We start from the raw sequence: 8,757 nt of genomic DNA on the forward strand, positions 1-8,757 counted from the left end.
GTGGGAAAACTGAAAACGACACCGCGGCGCAGATCGGCGCGCACGACCGTCGACAACGTCAATTTTCTGGACAATTTTTCCCTCCGCCTCGCGCCGGTCCACCATCATCGTGGTGCGCTTCGTTTATTCGCATTCAACCGGTTGAAATCTCATTTATTACCCGTATGCAATTTTGCCCCGATGCTTTGCCGCGCCGCGCCGTCGAGCTACCGCTGCACCGGTAGTAGTAGTCGGTCGGCTTTTGCAACCGCGACGCGTCGTACGACGACAAAACCGTTCGCGCGCGAAGCGCGACGTAATTTCTGACGCGAATAATCCTCGTTCGCTTCAATTCGCTGTAGTAATATACGGAGTGATCCGGCCATTATCGTCAACACGGCTCGGTGTTTATTGTATTTGTCGTCGATGCTGCATCGCGCGCGACGATGATAATGCAATTCGTGATGTGGATGCAACGCTGACGAAGGCAACATCTCGCTTCGCGGTATGCGCCTCGTTTGCATTATGCTTGTCGACTGTTAATGTAAATCTGATTTTCACGATACAACTGACTGATCGTCAGACGCATTGTGCTAAAAAACGATGATGCTGACGTACACCGATAGAAATTGTGTGTACGAGCAAATTTTAATTAGTTTAGTTATTTATTTCGAGATACACTGATTCCGTAACTAAATAAGCTTAGTAAAAAAAAGTTATGTAGGTAGGCAATATAAATGCTGGAGACACATACTTGAACTAAATATAATTTTTTCCAATTAAATATGTATATTTTTGTTATTAATTGCAGCATTTAAAAAACGGACTAAATGACATAGTTGTTTTTGTTACGAAAAAGAGAGTCGCGCTTTCGGTGCAGCTACTAAATTATCTCGAAGTTTCGGTGCTAATACGGTCTCCACAATGCGCTTTCTTATTAGTCTATTTTATTCCGTTCCACCTACAACGGCGAAGATTAAATGGATTCGCGCGGCAATTTGTGGATCGATAGATTTTAACGCACTTGGCAGACCTCGCCGAGCGGCATTGGACTGTTTCCAACCGGAACGTTCTGGAAATGTAGTTAGCTCGGTACGTAATTGGTATTCTTGACGCAAAAATTCATTTACGAAATCACTGAACATAAAAGGAGAAACGGAAGATATCTCAAATAAAAAGTACGAGCATTTAATTTCGTAAGCCATCCTAAATAAAAATCTTGATGCTTCGTTCAATTTTAATCCGACCATCTCTCACGCTCGTTTCTATTTGCATTTATCTCAGAACAAATATTTGACGTGTAACTAATTAAAAGATGTATCTCGCAATTAACCCCTGGCAAGGAAAGGCAAACAATCGAGAGAGAGAGAGAGAGAGAGAGAGAGAGAGAGCGACTGAGCTTAATTTTATAAAATGATAATGTATCGCGATGGAAATGCCGCTGAGGAGCAGCGGTTAAATACGAGGACAGCATATAAGCATCTCTACCACTGAAATGCTCAAAGCAAACTTTATACAAAACAATATAACAACTTACACTCTGTATCTCATTGGTGGAGATGTTTATGAGAGCTATGCATATGCTCTTCTATCCATTTACATAACTTTTAACTTTGTGGGCTGTTCCAAAGTTAAAGACTCTATCCTGTCCTTCTTCCTTGATTTTTTTAAATCTACCCGCCAGACGAATGTAAATCTCTATCATGCAAATATAATTACGACCTGGTTCAGAATTTACCTTCACCGCACTAACGCAGGAGCAAATATTTACGAGCAGGTCGCTCGAAGAAATCATCAGCCGTGAAGGAAGTGCTCCTTCTCTTCCCTGCATTTTTGTCAAAATTTATTTATTTTATACACTTTAATGAAAAATATTCTATTATTTTTATTCATTTTTTTCTCTTTCTAATATCGAATATGTTCTTCTTTCTTTTTTAACTTCCAGTGCCCCTCACTTTTCCTTACTATCTTTTCATAACGAAGGAAATAATAGAAATGGAAGTGAGTAACTGTAAATACGACGCATTCTATTCTCGCTCCCTTTCCACCCTCACTTGTTCCTTCATAGTTTCAAGACGCGTAATACCCCGCGTACGCACATGGCTTCTGTGACTCTGACAGAGTGCCTTGTCTACTATCTGTAATTATACTGAACTTCGTGCCGAGACTGCGAGAACCTCCTATTCTGAGAACGAATTAAAATAAATCTCAGAGATAGCGCGACTGCTGGCTTGGCGGGCGAAAAAGATCTTGTTGGCCAACATAATAAGAGCTATTTATAGAACACTTTATGACTATCCTGGGAAATGCGAGAAAAGAATTCATACGAATTGTAAAAATTCAAATATTGCGGTTGGATGCTGTGTATGTTGAATCATTTAATTTTCTGTCATATCTATTTAAGACATTTAAATGCTTCTTTTCTTTTCAGTTTTATAAATCAACATAGGTACATTATATTTATATCTATATTTATATATATATATATATATGTATTCAATTATTTTTATAAACATTAAAAACATATTTTAAAAGCTGTTCTTTATTCTTCTCTTTTCTACCCAATTCAAACTTGTAATTCATTAATTTAAAAAAATCGTGCTACATTTTGTACCTGTGTTTTATCCCACGTTGCAGCTAATGTCATTTTTCCAATAATTGCGATTAATACGTTTTACTTTTATTAACATTGATAAAAACTCAATGATGTATTCGTTAGTTTAAATCTCAAAATTAAAGTCAAATCCGGCTTTCAGGATGAAGAGCGGATATACTTCGTTTTAGTTTGACTTATTACTGTTTCACGCCGAGTTTGTAGTACCAAACGAGAAATAAAAATCCGGTTTAACGTTCCGAGCGGACTATTGGTTGCCTGGAGACAAATTTTTGCGCGATATTGGAATTCTCTTTCTTTCTTCCTCGTTCGGCTAATGCGATCTCGATAAAGAGAACAGAGGCAACGTTCGATCAAAGAGGTAGGGACGCGTCCCTTTGCCGGGCAGAAGGATGGGGTGCGCAATCAGGAATCCTTTCACTGTAACTTACAGAGATATAGCTGTCTCTCGTGTTGTATGCAAATCCATCTGTACTTGATTATTTCGATTCATCGTCGATGGACTCATCGACTGATCGAGCCGATCTAACGGAAAGCAGGCAGAAAGAGAATACTATACGCGAATGTTGCCAACGTTCTTTCGTCGTTAATAAAAGATCGCAAAACGATTGCCAGTAGGATTTGGACATTTCAAATTCACTCTAATGGAAACTCCCGAAAAGCTTACACATCTGCACACGTAAAGAGTTACTCTACTTACTCTAATTACATCTTTTGTATCTTAATATCTTTCGTCTTTTTCCGCGACATAAGTATATTAATATATAACTTATTCGCTACTGATGAGAATCCCCTAATTCAATTTATAATAAAATGTTTTTTTATGTCAATTTATAATAAATTCGTTACTATGACGGTCACCTTTGATACGGCATATACGTTCACCTAGATTCCGTCTAGAACGTTGCAGACTGCAAATTGTAATTGCAGGAAGCAAACAGAACGATAACAATAAGTGCTATAAGAATATACGTGGCTTGAATTCGAATTTTTGTAATTGAACAAGCGTGTGTCAACCGGATGGGACAGTGGACGCGACTTTTCGTTTGCGTCGCGTGCATACGACGACCGATTTCACCGGACTCAGTATGCGATTCTACACGGTTGTCCTTTATTGGCGGCTGCGGGCCGCGGCTTCGTCTACGAGAATCGCGCACACTCGTGTCAACACTCGCTCGTTGTTGTGCACCGTGGGAAATTGAAAATACTCGAAATTCCGTTGATGCGGTGAAACGTGATAACGTGTCTCCTGAATGCGAGAGTGATCCGCTTTTGGTGGCGGCAGGCTGCTAAAGTAACGGCGAAATGGCGCAATTGCGCGCGAGGGTCCCCCGTCCCGGGATTTCCGTTTGTATTTTTTGGTCATGCTCCGTAACGCGCCCGCATCCTTTATCGCTTCGCTCGGGCGTCTGACGCGCGAATTTGTTGCATTTTAAATAAAAGTCGGCGCGCGCCTGCGAATAATGCGATCCGCTACATTCATTGCCGAAGAAGGAATGCGCATCGATCAGCGCTAGAACGCCGAAACTTGTAAGAGCTTAGAAGCGCTGGTATATAGTCGAGATATATCGCATAGCGCGCACGTTTCTCGATTGGACGTTTAGACACGTTGAGTGGCAGGAACTCGGCTGAGGAAGGATCGACGGGAAGGAAGGATAGAGTGAGAAATATATAGGCAAGAAGTAATTCGGAGACGGGGTAACCCGGAGCCACTGAACTTTCTCGATTAAAAGTTAATTACCTTTCGGCTAAGACCGCAGAATTTCAATCGACGGACGAATAATTGTTCCACTGTGGATGAGAGCTACCACAGCGAGGCAATTAGCAGAATAAACATTTAATCTCGTCTCGCTCTGAATTTCTTGATGACGCTAATGTCAACGATAAATCGCGCAGCGCGCTGTGTTGAGGATTGCGGTTCTTCCGTATGTAAGCTTATAACGAATAAATATTATACATCTAGCGCGCAGATTTCGCAAATCACGTATGCTCGAGCGCAATGCGTAAATTCTTAATTTACCGTAATTCTTTCTCGTACTTTTGACAGAATTGAGTGTGAAATTAAACCTATATATATATTTTCGTGGTAAATATACTAGTGTTAGCGTGTTGTCTCGTCTCTTTCAACACAGGACCTGTAAAACGCACTTCTCCCATGAAATCGCTCTTTGCTTCGAGAAACGGCCAGGATAAAGAGCCAACCAAAGAGTTTTGCGGAAAAAGCTCCTCTTATTCGTGCAAACGCTTTTTATCCTTCGTCCGTACGAAGAAGCAACCAAAAACGACACAAAAGAAGCGGGTCTGAAAAGACCTTTCAGGAAAAGCTCGGTGGTGGTGGGCAAAAGGAACGATAGGTGCCGGGCGGAATAGTGCGAATGGGCGAACGAAATTCGTAAGATATAAGGGGAAATTAGCAGATACTGCTGGGATACGTTAAATTGAATAGGAATACCTTGGACGGAGCATGGAGTTCACGGAGGAGACATAACTCACTCGCAACTCCGGCTGGAAACTCATAGCCCGTACCATTTCCACCGTCTCCCCGTCCCCTCTCCTCCACTTCACAGAGCACCCACTGCAACACCCCTTTACGAACGGACCCAGCGAGAGCGAGACGTTGAAACCCGTACTGAATTCAAGACGGAAATTCGCTACATGCATGCGAACGATGATGTTGGCGGAATTATTTAATTAACAGCTGCGACAAGGTCCGCGTGTCTTAATTACGACGCGGTCAATTATACAATCGTCAAAGCGCGACGGAATTGCGATTGAATTGCTCCGTCGAATTCGCCCTCGAAGATCCTTACTCGCGCCACTCTCATTCGGTCTTTCCTACAACTCGGTAACTATTCCCCTGGCTTCTTTTGTTACGAAAAAGTCTGTAAAGAAACAAGTCTTTTTAACTTCCAAGTCTCGTGATTTTTTTCTTGCAGTTTCATACAACGTTGGGCGATTTTCATCGAGCATAACAAAAAGGAGATTGTTAGATCGTGAAATCACAAGGTGCCACAGCCACGAGGTACGTGGGTAGGATTCGCAGAAGTTCCCAGAAATCGTCTGCTTTTGCTGTCAGTTGCATCGCGCGTCGACGATGTTGAACGAATATTTGCTAAGGCTGGTAACTGAAATTCGTTCCGCGCTTTCCGGGTGGGCGATTTAAGAAGGGGATGGTGTAATTCCGCGGAAAGTGCACGTTCGGAATACCGGTATGGAACGAAATGTTCCGTGCGATGTTTTGGGTCGATGATGAATCGGTGCTCGCGCGGTTGTGGGATTGCCCGTGTAAACGATGCACGGTGTTATTCGTTGTAAACGAGCAAAATTAATGGTACGCCTGCGGTCGGTTGTCAAAACGCGCGACGTAAAAGAAAAAGAAAAAAAACCACCATAACCCATATTTATATTCTTAATGAATGAAATATGAAAATGTAATTTTTCAAATCCATCCAAAAATAAAATGTTCCCATATTGTGAATATTTGCCACGCGTTTCAAAATAGACAATATAAATTTAAAATATAAAATAATAGATGTTTGTGTGTAACACTGATGAGATACACTTTTTTTCTCGAAAAGTATAAGAACAATGAGTTTGTGGCGGTGTAATTTCTCTTACAATAGTATGATATATATTTTTAAGTAACATCATCCTGTAATAATTATATTAACTTATATTATTATAAGGAAGACTATAGTTTCTGCCGCTTCATCAAGCAAAGAGGGTTGTTATTCTTGGGAGCAAGGAAAATATCAAAGCGCGAGCGAAAGCAAAACGCGTCTATATGCGTAACTGAAATAAGTGAAGCGTAAGTATAGAAAAACGAATCCTGGAAAAGAGACGTGAACGCGGGAGATTTAAGTAGGATTCTTATGTCAATCGGATTCCATCGGAAGTAACAAAGAAAAAAGATCGAAAGGAATCAAACGCGTCAGGGACGCGACAGAAGGGTTGCAGAGCATTCCGACGCTTAAGGGAAGAACAAACAAATCGATGTGCAAGCATTTCATCTTCACCCTTTTATCGACGCCCGCTCGACTTTACGACGTGCATGACTTTTACTCGCTGTCGAGAAAGATTTAAGGCGAACTTGCAACGCGTTTCTCGTCCGTCCCATCAATCTGTATGAACCAATCGATATTTTTCACACGTCGTAGTTATCGTATTATAAATCGCCGGATTATTTCGACGCTCGTTAATTCAAGTATAATCTCGCGATCAGATCTGTCATCTTCATAATCCCGACGAGTTATTTGCTTATAACTATTTGTATGCAAACTAACATAATAAAAATTCATTTTACTTTATAACATGATTTATAGCAAACTTTTGTTGCGACATTTTATAAAATAAGCATGAAAAAATAAACAAAGCTTAACTATGGAAACGTTTTCGAGGTTAGTTTGCTAGCGAACAAAAACAAATTTTTATACCAATGCCCAGCGTTGCATCTAAAGACAAATGTATTTTTTTACATGAAACTATTTTATTTTTTAAACAAGCGCAGTATCAAAAATGCTATGCTGTTTAATCAATACAATAAAAAAACAACAGTACATGTTGCTTATTCATTTTTGCAACTCTTTTGTAAATAATCCAATTTATTCCTACGTATATACATACAGCATGTCTTCCTATTTGCTAGCTATATTCGCTCAATAAATTTCTCATTTAATTTTTTTTTAATTTGTGAGTGCGTTTGTTACTCGCGAGATCGTATAAGTGACAAATCGGCCGATTTAATAATTGCGATATAAAAATGTTAAAATCGTATACCTACTCGCCGGCTATATGCATCGAAAGGTGAAGTGGCAGACGAGAGTACGGGAAAAATGGTGAACGAGGAACAGAACAATTATAATAGAAGATAGAAAGGGTGGAAAAAGGCAAAATCCAGTGGGACTGCTCTCGGTGGTAGTATGTTTTCACAATTATTCTCCGGCAGTTAGTGGAGAACAGAGGTAGGAATAAGGGTGGATAAGGATGAGAGTAAGAGCGAGTAAGGAGAGCGGAAGAATTCGAAGAGAGTCTCCCTCCGAGAATAGGGGTCGGGGGGCGACGGGTAAAACTCTCGGCTAGCACTTTTGTTAATTAAATGCCGTTGTTCGGTTGAACCGGGTTCTTTTGATCGAATTATCGTTTAAACAGTGTTCACTTAACAAAAGAGCCCAGTAAGCGGGCTGGACGTAAAAAGCAGCCCATGCCGTGCAAACGTATCAAATCGCCGCCATCTTTTGCTAATTAGAGCCAATTTCCACTACCGCGCTATCGCTTCGACATTCGTTGGTATAATATCTATTGCCTGCTTTTTGTACGAGCAGAACAAGTATATGCTTTCCGTTTGAGAACTCAAGCGCTACGCTGAATTTCGGCACGTAAGTGGCACGTTAAACAGCGCTATTACTGCGATGGGTATTACACTTGTCAACCGAGTGACGTATTTTACGACACGTAATAACGCTTAAGCGGCATTTGTTTCTACGGCGCGACATCCATCGATTTGTCGATTGTCGTCGAACATGTCGCGAAAGTCATTTCGAAGAAGAGCTTTATAATACATCCAGTCGCTATAAAAGTGTGCGCGCGCGTGTCACAAAGTAAATGGTTCGTTTCGCATAAACAGAGCATACAAGCGAGAGCGCGGATTGATATCACGCGAGAATAGCGAGCGAGCAAAAAGTTTCGATCGGCGTTGTGTTCGAAGCGTTATACATACGTGTCCGTGTGTGCTCGTCGGAGCGATCATGCGTGCCGTCAAAAGAGTTAACTTAGACGTATAGCCACGCACGCCGTCACCGGCGGCATGTTAATAAATCGGTCGATTTTTTTGCAGCCCTTTCTTCATGAAAGGGCCGTCCCTCTCTCTTTCGCGATCGTTCACGCCGCCCCCATGTCGCTTTACGGAAGTCTTTTTCAGAGAAATAAAAAAAAGCTCAATACGTTACCATCGGTTACCGTGAGATATTGCTGCTCGCCGAAGCATCATAAAGCTATTCCCGACCGATTACTGTTCCCTCGTGTTGTACGGCTTTTTACGGACACATTAAGAGGCTTTCTCCATTGCCGCCGTTCGTCCCTTTGCATAGCCGTCACCATTTCGCAGGCGATAACGGAGCGCAATCTTGGCCGACACTTTCTCGCGCGAGTTTTCGTGCGTCGAGGGA

Source organism: Temnothorax longispinosus, chromosome 6 (genome assembly GCF_030848805.1).
Source record: "Temnothorax longispinosus isolate EJ_2023e chromosome 6, Tlon_JGU_v1, whole genome shotgun sequence".
Taxonomy (NCBI): Eukaryota; Metazoa; Arthropoda; class Insecta; order Hymenoptera; family Formicidae; genus Temnothorax; species Temnothorax longispinosus.